A 13,497-nucleotide genomic window follows, 5' to 3' on the forward strand; every position below is an offset into this window, starting at 1 on the left:
AGGTTGTGTCTTTTTCTTAATCTTCTTTTTTTCTCCTCTGCCTCTGTAATTTAAAACAGAGTACTGTAGAATAAGAAAATGCCACAGTAATACATCACTGATAATACATCCCTGAATTTGTTGAAGGCTCATTGCACTGGGGTTGTTAGAGTTTCTCTGGCTTGGTTTAATACCCTGTGTTTCACCCACCCATCTCAGTAACAGAAGGCTGAATCATTTCATGATGCAAATAAGATGCTGATTCCCTTGAGGGGAAAGTAGCCCTTTCAGCTGGGTCCTCCAGTGAGCATTTCTTTGTCTGTAGGATTCCCTGGAATCACAGTCCTGCCTGCTGGAGGTGGCCGAATGCTGGTTTGTTTGGGTACTTGTTTGTGTGTCATGCTTCCTGTGGGCGTCTTAGGAAGGGATTTGATTCGTCTGTGGTGCTGTTCATATTGCCTGACCCACAGCTACTGTACCTGTCAGATTATGTGCAATGGATTGTTGAGTTTGAGATAGATGATCTAGTTAGCAGCTCCAAGGGATTTTGGTTTTCTCTGGGTTTTCTTAATACATAAAGGAAAAAGCTGGAGGTAAGGAGCAGAATGCTAACAGTAAAAAAAAAAAAAAGTATTTCATGTCTTTTACCCGTGCAGTACAGCTGTGTTCATGTCTTCTGGGTTTTCTGTGTTGATAGGCGGAAAAGCTTGAGTGAGAGTGGAAGGTTGTAGTTAATCACTTTAGGTCATGCTTTTCAGTTAGCTTGTAAATTCTTCTCCCATATCAAAACAAAAAAATGTCATGGTTTTAATTTTCACACTGTCTGTCATAGCTGAAGATTAGACAGAGATGTGGTATTTTATCTCTTTTGTCGGAGTAATGGTTCTGGATTCATTCTGAGGTCTTTTCACAGAATAACTGTTCAATCTGGTAGCACAGTTTATTAGAGAATGCTTTGCTTAATGAAAGGTGGTGGTTTTAAGCCATGAGTTGTCAGAAAAATTTACTGTGCAGTTACGGGGCCTCTAGAAAGTGATTCTTTAGCTGTAATGATCACAATTAAGTAAAACTAAACCAAATGAATAAATGATTTTGAGGTGGATGACAAGTTTATACAATCCATACAGATAAAGATAGGAGAGATACTACATTGGACTTCTGCCACATTAACTGAAGGCCTGTTGTATTTAGATAAGGACAGCTGTGAAATAGTAATTAAAAACAATGAAGAATAACTTCTTTAGAAGTTGAGAATAGTCATGCTTCCTGAAGTTCTGGGCCACAAAAGCAGCATTGTACCTGAGAGCACTGGTAGAGGACCCAAATGCTGAAAACCAGAAATGTGGCCATGATGTGTGGGGTGGGTGTCACCTTCTTGAGTCCTCCCTTGGCCATTCCCCTTCCTGCTCATGAGGGATGAAGGCTGTTGAAGTTTGTGCTGAGTATCTGCAGTGGCCTTGAAGTAAGTAAAGAGTTTATGAAACTGAGAAGGATCTTGAAGTCTAGAACTGTTAAAATATGTGTTCATGCAGTATCACATACGCCTTTGATCTGGATCTGAAACCTAAAGTGCTGGCTTGCCTCAGGGCCATGAAGTTGTGAAGGGGAAAGGAGTCACTTAAAGTGACTTCTGGCAAAAGCTCTTCAGTTCTCTGTTACTCTTGCTTTGGAAAATACTTTATTAACATTCCAGATTCAGGCACTGACCTCAGTAAAGCTGGCCTTCCTCAGCACTTTGTTCCTGAAGCATTTCACTAGAGGATAATACTGATGTGAGAGAGTATGAAATCGTAGATCTGGCAAGATGAAAAAGCATTTAATGCATTAGTGACATCCCTGCTGTGATTCTGTACCAGTGATGGAAAGCTTGTGGAAGAAATGTTCATGGAGGTGCAGCATGCAACAGAATCATTATTTTCCAAGCAATTGGTCAAGTCATATTAGAAAAACCAAATAAGAAGGGAGTGTGAGGTTTGGCATGGATCTCTGTAGAGATTCGCCCATGGATTCTCACATATGAAAGGCTTGAAACAGGTCTAATAGGCTTTACTGCCTTGGAGTGAAGAGATGCAGCAGTCTCCAGTATTGAGTCTTCCTTGCTCCCCCAAGCATTCCCTTTGGCAGCAGGTGTGACCTCTGTAGCAGAGCTGGGCAAAGGGAATGTGTTTTGGGACTCACTAGGGTGTTGAACTTTGGAGCAACTGAATGGAGGCACACACTTGTGTGAGCTCTACCACAGAGGCAGTAATTCTCTACAGGACAGTGGATTTTTGAATTCTTTGGGCAGTTATTGCTCAGTTCAGGTGTGGAACATCAACTCAGGTGTGAGAATGTGCCATTACCTTCCACGGAGGAGCTTGCATAGCTGAGTCCTTCAGCATAACGAGGAAGCCTTGGAGCCTGTGTAAAATGTGGAAATGGAAGTGTTCTGTTTCTGAAAATGCCTCAGTAGGAGCTGTGTTCCTTTAAAACTGCTGTTGGAGATGTGAGGGCCTGTAATGTTAATTTTGTGTGAGTGCACAGCTTTGTAACAGCAATGGACATACCAAGCAAAGCATTCCAGCAATTCCACTTTGTGAGGCTGTACTGCTTAACCACCTGTCCCCAAGGTCTGGAGCTGTTGTACATGGAGCATCAGCCTGGCTGCAATTTTTGCTGAAATTACATTGCAGTTATTAAAAATAAAAACATGTTTGGTTGGTGTAGTTGGTTTTTTTCCTTAAATAAATGTCTGCACTCAAGGTCTTTCCAAATGTAGAAATACTGATTAAGGAAGGTAAAATGGAGAGAAAAGTGTGTTAAACGATCACACTTGAAACTGGATGGACTGGATGTTTATAACAAAGCTGCTCACAAACACTTTTTTTCCCAGGAGTTCATTTCTGCCACTAATTTAAGGTTTGATTCAGTAGGAGTAGGATCAAGGTCACTGGTGAAGTTCTGTCCTTGCATTTGAGTGTTAAAAAGAACAAGGCATTTCACTGGATTTTAGCATATTCTTAGCATGTCTTTACCTGTTCCTACCTCTGTTCCTCAGTTGCTCTAAGTTACATCCTCTGTGCTACCAAAATTTTGTAGCTGTAATGCAGGGAAACTTCTAAAAAGCTCCTGCTTCAGACTGCACCACTGCTTGTTCTCCTTTGTGGAAATATTTGTGGATATTGTGGTGTGAGATGGGAGGTTCAGCCTTGGAGTTCAGAAAATCCTGTTCTTCACTGCTGCTGGCTGTTGGTTTCCCAAAGTGCAACAAGGTAATGCCCTCATGTTTGGGGACCATTCTGGGAACAGAACCAGTGAACTGATGCAGCAGAAAAGCTGAAACAAACCATAAAGCTTCATGAAAAGAGGAATTGCCTCCTGAAGCAGGCTGTTTGAGGCCCTTGGGAGGGTTGTACCTTCCTCCTGGGCATGAAACAGGGAGGAGAAGTGGCTCTGTATGAAGTTTTTGGGAGAAAGAAAAGGGCAGGGGATGAACAGGAGTGTGTGGGCAGGAGCTTGTGTGATGGCTCTGCTGGTGAAGCAAGGTGACAGTACAATACAAAATCTCAAGTGCCTTGGCCTGCGCGCTCTGTATACATTTGGTTTGCACAGATCTTCCCAAGGACAGACTGGAGCAATAACAAGACTGTATTCTTCAGATGTTTTTAAAACCACTGTTGTTTCAGTAGCATGTGAGAAGTGAAACACAGGATTTTGCTAGTAGGTTTTCTTTGGTTTTGTTTTTCCAGTGGAGGTTTGAAGAGTAAATGGAGTCCCTGAAATAAATCCTTAGACTAGAGGGAGCATATTTCAAATTCTTGGATAAAAGGAAAGCTGAAACTCAAACATTGATAGTTTTAAATGTCACTGTGTCTTTTGTGTCTTCTGTCTCTCATTAAGTTGCAGCCAGGCTTTGGGACCTTTTTTTAATTTGCGTGTGACTATACCTGAGAGAAGCCAGATGAGCAACACTTGCTTTCTTAGGGCAGCATAACCTTTTGTATCTGTTGTACTGTTTGAAAACTGCATGAACTCGGTGCTCCCTCTATGCTGCAGTAATGTGAAAATCCATAACTTCCAGTGGTGTTCTCTGCCTCTTTGAGTCAGGCCCACACCTGCTTACAGCAGAAGATTGAAATACCAGAGTTTTCCCTTTTGTCCAATCCCACACATCTATCCTTAGCATCACAACTCCTCAGTGTTCAAAAAAGAAAGTGTTTTAACTAAACTTGAAGTATTTTTGAGCTTTGGAATTTCTGCCTCTACAAGCTAAATCACTTGGCACAGTTCTGAACTTTCATTTTCAGTAAAACTTTCTCAGCAAGATTATTGTAGTGTTCAGAGAGTTGTTCCTGAAAGTCTGTGATGAAACCAGAGTCAGGGCTTATTTTTGTATAGTAGAGATTGTATTTTTGTGTGTGTTTATATTTATGTGTGTGGGTATAAAAATACATATGTGGAGATGAGAAGATGGTTTAATTTAAGTAGCATTACTCTGCATGTGTGTAGTGTAAGACTGATCAGAAGAATAATCTGGAATGTTCAGAAGTCCTTTCAAAGTACAAGCTTGTAATTGATTAAGGAGCTGATGAAAGAGATGCAGCATAATTTGTTTATGGATGGTAGAGCCCTGAGATATAAACAGATCCTATGTGTGACCAGGATTATTCTGCTGTTTGAATTGTAAACTTCTGGAAATTAGTTTCGTAAGTTTTGCATCTGAAGATATTTGCATCCCTCTCTTTTGATATGATTCTCAGGTGAATTTGCTGTTAAGGGTATAACAGCAAATGGGCTCCTGGGAATGGCACTGAGTGGGCCTTGGCTGGTTGGGTGTGTGATACTTCAACAAAGACACAAATCAGTGTCTCTACCAGAGTTACGCAGAGATGAGAACTCCAAATTTGAATAAGATAAAGTCACTTGTTTAAGGAGTTCAATACAGGCCTTTGGAAATATGTTAATTCCAAGTAGCTCTAGAGAAAGGATTGATAAAGAAACCAGTGAAAGATTACATATAGGGATTCACACAGTACTGCACTGCAGTAATGTGAAACATTTGTTTTGAATGGACAAAATTACTTATTTACAGAGCAAATTTTGTGGGTGGCTAGATTTCTCTGTCAGCACCTTCCTTAATACTTGTTAATCACTGATAAACCAGACAAATTCTTTATATTTATATTCCAGAACAGTATCTGGAAGTTCTTTTATGGCACCCACTGTCTCTTATATTGGCATAAATTCTGTTGAGCAACTGCTCTGGTTCTGCATCAGGTCATGCAGATGTCCATAGGTATCACTTACTTCCAGGCACCTTGCTGGCGTGACCTTCTTGCCTTCCTGTGGCATCCAGAATGGCCATTCCTAAGTCATGGAAAGTCAGGAATTTGAGTGCCTTGGTTTACATGTGCCTTGAAGCTCCCAGTGCTATGACTGGGGCTTCAGAAGTGCTTTGCATCCTTTATATGCTGTTCCAGATGAACCCACTGGTTCATTTGCAAATAGGAGGGAAGCAAAGTTCTGGTTTCCTCCCCAGAAAGGGGGACAGTGGCAGGGCTGCCTCCTGATGCTTGTGGTTGGGTGAAGTTAACCACATGGTTTTCTGGGTGAAATTTCAGTGAATCAGTGGTGCAGAAAGTCTGCCCTTGCCTTCTAGCGCTGCCAGGCAAGTCAGTAGATACTTTTAAAATATTTGGCAGCTTTCTGAAGTGTGCTGGTTATGGTGTTAATTCTGTAGGGTGATTGTGTCCCAGCACTAAGAGTGTCAGAACCTGATGCTGCAGCTCCTGTCTCTGTTTTTCAGTAATACATTTTTCTTCACCCATGTGCTTTAATAATCTTACACTTTCCAGTTCTTCATTCTCCTCTTTGACCAACAGGAGTGGTCTGTATTTCTGACAACAATATGTTTACAAGAATTTTTAAAAAATGTATTCCTCTTCTTACATTAGCCTATGTAAATGTGAGTACATGTGTGCTAGATGAGGAGCACATCACATTTGTCCTCAGCAATTTAATCTCATTTGGGTAATTCTTTCAACAAAGACATGTTATTTTATTACCTGAGTTTAGAATGGTCATAGTGACACATTTATCTTGTATTTTATGATGCAGTCTTATCACATCCCATTTCTTTTCTCTTTGCTATTCAGGTTTTCATCTTCCAGTGACAGCCACGACACCAGTTAGTGGCACAGTAATACCAGGGCTATGTATTAGTGCACACTGTTGGCAGTTTTTAAGAGTAGTACTTTGCTTCTAAGGTACAATATTCGTTTTAGCAGGTTGTTTCTGGAGGCAAGAGCCATTTGTCATTACATCAAAACCAGCAGCCATCAGTCATTTTAGATGTAGGAGTTGGGGGAAAAAGACTTGGATAATGTTCAGGAAATACAAAGCAAACAGGAAGTGACACTGCACCCACCCTTCTTGCACTGCAAGGAGTGCAGAGAAGCACCAATTCATTTATTATGTACTGGTGATGGACCTTCATATTTACAGTTGCAGCTTTTATATTTTAACATACAGAAATTATCTTCCATCAGTCGTATGAAAAAGCAAAGTGAGAGGGAGAACCTTGTTCAGTTCATTGCTGAAAAAGTTGTGACCCTTCTTATGTTGGATTAAAAAATTTATTTTTCCCTGCCATGTCTTCAAGGGCCAAATATTCAGAGAAAACTGCTGCTATATAGGTAACCAGGTTTGAGGGACAGACTTTCAAACCTTTAAAAGTTTGTACCAGCCGCAGATATGATTAGAGATCAATTAAAAGGTGCTGTGTCAATCTGCTGAATAATTTGGAAAACCTGACTGCTGGTTTTGATGTTTAAATAGGAACTGAAGCATCTGCCTGCAGTTTGCCTAAGTCTAGTGTGGCACACTGTTAATTCAGTAGGTTTTTCTTCTTCTTGGTCTTTGAGACTTCAGTCAGAATCATCTTTATTTCATTTACATGGGATCAGTTCTATTTTTTTTCCCACAAAGCTGACGCTTCAAAATTTCAGCTTAACAGTGCCAGCACAAACTTTACAGTACTCAGATAAAATTTAATTTTTTTCCTTTGCTGCCTTCACCAAGAGGCATAGCATATAATGTGTAACACCCATGCCTAGCTTGGCTGAATTCCAGAGCCCTTCCAGAAAAAGAGACACTGGTAAAATCAGCATCTGCCATGTAAAGGAAGAGTCATGTCCACAGCAGCTGAAGTGCTGTGTATGCTTGCATAAAGACACTGCAAATGTGTGGGTGTATTTCATGAATTGTTGCTCTTTGGATTTTTTTTGTTCAGAGAAACTTGGCTGAGGTACATTATGTGGATACTGTTTTGGCAACTAGAATTGCAAAAATATTTACGGAGTCTGTTGGGTTCTTCCCCCATGCCCTTATCCCTCCTTCCTGTATTAAAAATTCCCTTAAGTGTTTTGTTTTAGTCTTCTAAAAATTCATAGTTTCTTTTAAAGGGACAAGGAGAATTAGTTTTCTCCTGATTGTAAATTACAGATAAATGTTTTTGAAAAATGCCTTTTAGGTTAACGTTGTGTTGAAACACAACACTTAAACTACTTTTTTCCTAATATTTCCTGTGGATTTTTGAATTGCAGAAATTTGCAAAAGGTACTTCCCTCTTAAAATGCAGCTCCCATGTTCTCCTGAGGTAAAATGTCAAGATGGCTTTGTTGAGCACTTAATGAGATACCCTAAAGAGATGCCCTCTGTTTGGGGTTCTGCTCAGTTGTGTTTCCCACAGGGGTGGTGGGAGTGCAGCCCTGGCTGCCCAGAGGATTGTGTGGGCTCCTGGTCCCATCCCGCCTGAACACGGACTGCTCACCCTGCTGGGCAGCAGCTCTGGGACACGTGGTGGGTGGGGCAGGTGGCGTGAGGTGATGAAGGCTGACTTCTCCATTGGACAAATGAAACTCAAATATTGGCCCTGGCAACTCTTGAGGTCCAGTTTCTCAGAATTGTTGCCTGGTTTGCCTGGTTGAGCAGTGCCCTTCAGCCTGGGGTTACACTGCCACTTCTCGGGTTTTTATCTTGTTCCTGAAATTCTCAACTCAGTTCTGATCGTGCCAAAGGCATTTAGAGCTGGTGTTCTGCAGCACTCGTGTCTCATTAACTCTGGAGAAGTGTAGCCCAGGTTTTGGCTACGGGTAGGTCCAAGACTCTATAAAATTATGTCTTTGGATTTAGCTGAGAATTGAAGGAAGAGTGTCATGAACAGATCAATTACTTTGGAAATGAAAGAGTTAAGAATGGAAATCGGATTGCACAGCTGAAATCTCAGTAGGAACTTGTGGTCTCTTGAGAGAAAATGCCATTCAGCACCGTTGCACAGAGTTATTTCATTCTTAATTTTAATTGACATGTCCCAGAATGCAGCCTTCTCTGACGGATCCGGGCGGCGCAGAGGCGTTGTGAGTCTCAGTCTCTGTGTGGGCGATCGCTGTGTTTCAAATTCAGGTCATCATTAATTTCCCTTTGATACCAGCATCCTTTCTGCCTACCTTATTCATTCAATAGATTGATGAAATTTGAATGAATCTTCTCCTGAGTAAGATGTTGGGCACCTCCTGGGATTTCAGCGTAATAATCTTGCCCTGCTCTTTTTATCTTTTTTGACAGTTTTAGCCCCTTGCCTTGTTGACAGGGGTGTCTTGTGCAACTTCCGTAACAGGAAAGTAATTATTTTATTGTTACAGAAACTGGGCTGGATAGGTGTTTCAACTTTATTGGGGGGGTGACACCTCAGGCAAAAATTGTTCTGGTGTAGCATCAATTTTTCATAAGTCTCTGGGTTTAATTCAGATGCAGTTACTTATAAACCCAGCAAGAGTAGGGGAACCATGCAGCCCCATCCTGTAGTAGTTGTGAGGAGTAGTGATATCTGCCTTAAGTATTTCTTTAATATTTTATATCTCCAGTATTGATTGTATTTTTTAAATAAGATGTATGATTGACCAGTATTGGGAATATCCTAGAATTTACAGAATTCTCTTACAGCTTTCATCTCTGCTTTGTATCCAATAAGCAGCAGTTTAAAGAAACACTTTGCAGAGAGCCTAAATGCACACAGTAGCCACAAATGCAGTGGAAAACTTGTGCTGCAGAACATCACCTTGTGGTTTAATTTGTTCTTAACCTGTAGAGGTGCAGATGAGGACAACTGCAGGTACAGCTGGGACACAGAAGGTTTCATTGGGATGTAGACTTGACTCCAGCTTATGGATAAGTGTCAGTGTTACAGGTCTAAATACCTTAAAAATATAAATTTACAGAGTATAATTTGTTTCTAGTTACATTCTATGTATTCTGTTATTCATCTTCTTTGTCTTCTCAGCTTTTTAAGCTGGTACAGTGTTTTGCTGGCGCACAATGTGTAGTAGCTATGTAAAGAGAGTCTTCATTATCTTTTGGAATTTTGCATAACATCAGTTCCTTCATGGAAGCCCTGCAGTGTTTGATGGTGGTCATGGTGATGCTCAGACTTACTGCATCTGTAAAAGAATGTTTACAAAGGGTCGCTCTCAGCTTAAAGACATTAATTAAAGTCTTCTCAGAGGTTTGGATTTGAACCCACTGTTCACCTTTTCCAGAAAAATTGGTCAATGATAGTGAAGGTGGACTAAGGAGGACAAAGGGCATATGATACGTTCTTAATTATTTATATTTTCCCTCTAAGCATAAATACGATCTGCTGTGTTTTAACATAGGAAATGGTTTTGTATTTTTACTACTTACCAAGGTTGAAGTAAGCTATTGTGAGTTACCTTCCTAGAAAGCCTGAGCATTGCTCCTCATGTAGAATTCCTCACTTGACACAAATTAACAGTAGCCAGTTGTCTAGCTGTTTCCTGGTAAGATTTGAATGCCCCTAGATGAAAGGAGACAGAGCTCCCTGAATTGAGAGGCAAGTCAGCTGTGGTGTCCAGACAGTTCAGTGCAGTGCTACAAGTGATGCTGGAACTGAGTGTGCAGTTCATGGCCTCTTTTCCTGCTTCAGCCTGTCCCCAAGCTGACATGAATTTCATGAACCCATAGCTACAGCCTATAACCTCCATCACACTTTTTCCCCAAGTTTTGGTCTGTGACACCATACCTGGAATATTTCCTGGATGCAAGCCTTCCCCTCCTCTCTGGTTGGTAAGCAAGTGAATTTTACTGCTGGTGTGCTGCATGAGGTCCTGTAAAACTTGCTTTTGCCTGATGCCAGTCTATTTATTGTAAAGCAAGGCATGCAAATAATTACCATCTCTGACTGGGTGTTTCTTAGGAGAAATGATCGCTGCTGGCTTAATTTTCTTGGAGTTTCTCTGGTCTGGAGTTTGGAGCAGGAAGGGAGCCTACCCAGGCTTTTGTCAATTGAGTGGTTTCAGGAATAGGTGCTGTGCTCATATGAAGTGTGTGATTCAGAAGAGAAATGAAGTTTAGTCCTGTTACCTGGTCTCCTTCTGGAATTCTAATTTTTGAAAAAAAAAACCTTGATTTTTAACCAGGTGAATTAAAAATACTGTAATTTAATGTGTTTATACTCCTGTGCAGCTGCCTGCCTGCCTTAGCTGGGATGGGGGCTTTACTAATAATTAAACCATGGATTTGTTTGGGTTTGACCAGCCTCAGCACAGAAACAGCCTGATGAAGTTGCTGACTACAGGTAAGTATGAGAGCTTTGTTCTCAGCAGAATCCTTCCTCTTGTGTTGTTTCCTCAATAACCTAAAGGTTCCAGAACCTCTTGGTGTGTACATGTGTCTGTTCCTAAGCTAGAATGTGCATAATATTACAAATGTACTTTAAAGGGACTCTGCCATGCCAGTCTGGAATGTGTCTCTGTGTATATTGCTTGTTTTTTCTTTCTTAATTTTTTTTCCTCCCTGCCCACAAATGCCCCTATGCTAGAGGTTTGGAGGAAAATCCCCAAAGCCCTACGTTGTTTATGTGCACAACCTATTGTTCAATCAAAGTGCATATTATCAATGGTCACATGCTTTGCTTAAATATTTTATAAGATCATTGCACTTTGTGCTAACCCTGCCTTCTATTGTCTGATTGTGCATTTCCACTTGGACCTAGTTAGTAATCTAGACAGGCTTGAAATGTGTAAGCTTTTAGCAGATATTTGATTTCAGAAATGCTTTGTTCTAAAAGTTCCCCTTTGTTGTGCTCAAATGACAGAGCTTTGAGTAGTAAGGGGTTCTTTTCTTCTTGTCTTCTGATTGTACAATGCTGAAGTAATCTCTTATCTGCAAAGAATCTCCGGCCCCCTCATGCCTCCAACACGAGACAAAAGCCATGCAGGTGCACACCAGAGGATTGGATTAAATACAAAGACAGGTTTCAGGCACAGGTTCAAGGCGAGTCCTGTCAGAGCTGGGTGAGGAGTGTCCTGTGGCAGGAGGGTCTCTGCACAGGCACCTCTGCATCCCCCAGCGATGCAGGGCTCTGTGTGCAGGGGAGCTCTGTGCCCTCCTCTGAGGTAAAGAGCCCCTCTTGCTTTGTTCCTTGGCCTTTGGACCACTGCCCCTTCTAGGATAAGGCCACAGGGTAGAAGAATAGAGAAATGCTGAAAAGAAAATAATAGGAGCTGCTGGAGGTAACCTTCTGCTGGCTCTGGGTGGAGGAAGGTCTGTGTGTTTCTGCCTGATCTGAGTGCAGCAGCGTGCATTGCTCTGCCCTGGTGCTACTTCTGCTCTGGTTCCAGAAAGGCAGTGCTTGATCTCTCTGCTTTCCACTCTCTCCCCATATATTAAAGAAATTTACAGGAGTTTTGTCTCTAAACTTGACAGAAATAGGTCTGGGCTGTCTGCAGCTTCAGTAGACATTAAGACTCCTGGGTTGGGCTCCACGGTGGCTGATGTTGCAATAATGATGACCCCTGTTTTTTGTGGGAGCGATGAGTTTCCTTCTTATTTGGGCCGGAACTACTTGTTATTATGTGGAGGTCATTTACCCTGAAGACAAGTGAAAGCAGCTTGTTACTCGAGTTCAAGCTCCAGAGTTTACTGTCTGGTGACATCAATTTCTGCCTTCTCTCCGTCCAGGCAGATTTAGTGGAGTGGACTTCTTATTCTTTGCTTACAAAGTTCTTTTAGGGTCATTATTTCTGAAGGTGATTAAATTTACAGGAAACACATTCAGCTTCTTGCAGTGTGTGCGTCAAGAAAATTTGAGTACATAATTAAACTGAGGAACTGGAAATTAATTGGGAGGGAAATTGTTGCTTTAAAGATGCGCTAAATAATTACCATTTTTCTATTTTTAGCTGGCTGTTGAAGTAACATAAGATGTAAAGAAGATAAATCTCTATAGCCCAGTACACCTCATTTTGGAGGGACAATACACTAATTCAAATAGCTAAATATTTCTTTCTTTAGCTCACTGAATTTTCTAAGTGTAGAAAGATGTCAGCTGTCAGAAAGGTTTGGGAGCTACTCAATGCCTCACTTCTAATATACTTCTGAAAATTCGAGCTTCTGTAAAAGTTTTCCAGAACTACAAAGCATCCACATGCATATGTGAATACTTCATAGCAGGGAGACTGGAGGCTTTGCTGTTCCTTGCATTCTATGCACTTGTAGGTGCCTTAAATGCTGCAAACTGTCAGACTAGAGCCAAGCTCTGGGTTATCCCTGGGGTTTCTTGCTTTAGAGGACAATGAGTTGGTACCAAACAGGAGCAGTAGGCTGTTAAATGGAGGGTGTTAGTGGCACAGCAAGTTATGTTTGCTGGTGGTGAGTTGAACTTTCAGCCATCTGGTGATGATGGTGGTGCTCTTGAAGTCAGTCTTATTGAAGTTTAATTGAAATGTGATGAATGAAGATTGTGTGCAATGTATCAGTTGCATTTTTGTGGCTGACAATAGCGAGGATCAATTTAGGGAGAAGCACGTTAGAGCATCCTATGGCTGCTGATTTAGCATCTTAAGTGAGGACCATTTGTCTCATGAAGTGGCTGTGAATGTCAGCACATAATAATGTGGGGCGATGTGTCAGTACCATGGAGACAGTCTGTCAGAGATTACATGGAATTAATTCTAGACAACAATGATGTAAAGGTTAAACAAGCACAGAGTATGACAGAAAGCAGATATCTGTTAGAGTATTAGGAATATATTGCAGGTATAAAGAACATACATGAGAACATACCTTTCTCTTACCCCTGGTGGGGGCCATGTGATTAAAGGTGCCTGATTTAAGGGGGTTGATTTGCCAGACAGGAACCTCACGAACCTGTTCTTTAAATAAATTAGGTCACATAGGCAGAGAGTGGAGAGGTTTTTACAGTGATGACTGATGAAGAGGCAGATTTTAAGGAGCTTTTTAAAAGGGAGATTGTGAAGGGTACGTTTGCATGCTTTGACTTGTTGAAGTGATCCCTTTAGCAGGAATACACGGCAGACTGAAGGTGAGCAGAGACAGCTTTACCAGGCCATCCAATCCAGCTGGGCAGTGGGGAGATGAGACAGACTGGGCAGGCTTTAGCACATCTCCTAGAGATAACTTTGAACTTTTGCTCCTTCCCTTAAAGGAGTGATTTCTGGA

At 41.3% G+C, this 13,497-nt stretch overlaps 1 protein-coding gene across 3 annotated transcripts in view; it reads left to right on the top strand.

The window, feature by feature from the left end:
* Positions 1–13,497, top strand: part of ARVCF (ARVCF delta catenin family member) — a 164,335-nt gene that overhangs the window by 26,717 nt on the left and 124,121 nt on the right. The window lies entirely within an intron of this gene.

The sequence above is a fragment of the Vidua chalybeata genome, chromosome 18 (genome assembly GCF_026979565.1).
Source record: "Vidua chalybeata isolate OUT-0048 chromosome 18, bVidCha1 merged haplotype, whole genome shotgun sequence".
NCBI lineage: Eukaryota > Metazoa > Chordata > Aves > Passeriformes > Viduidae > Vidua > Vidua chalybeata.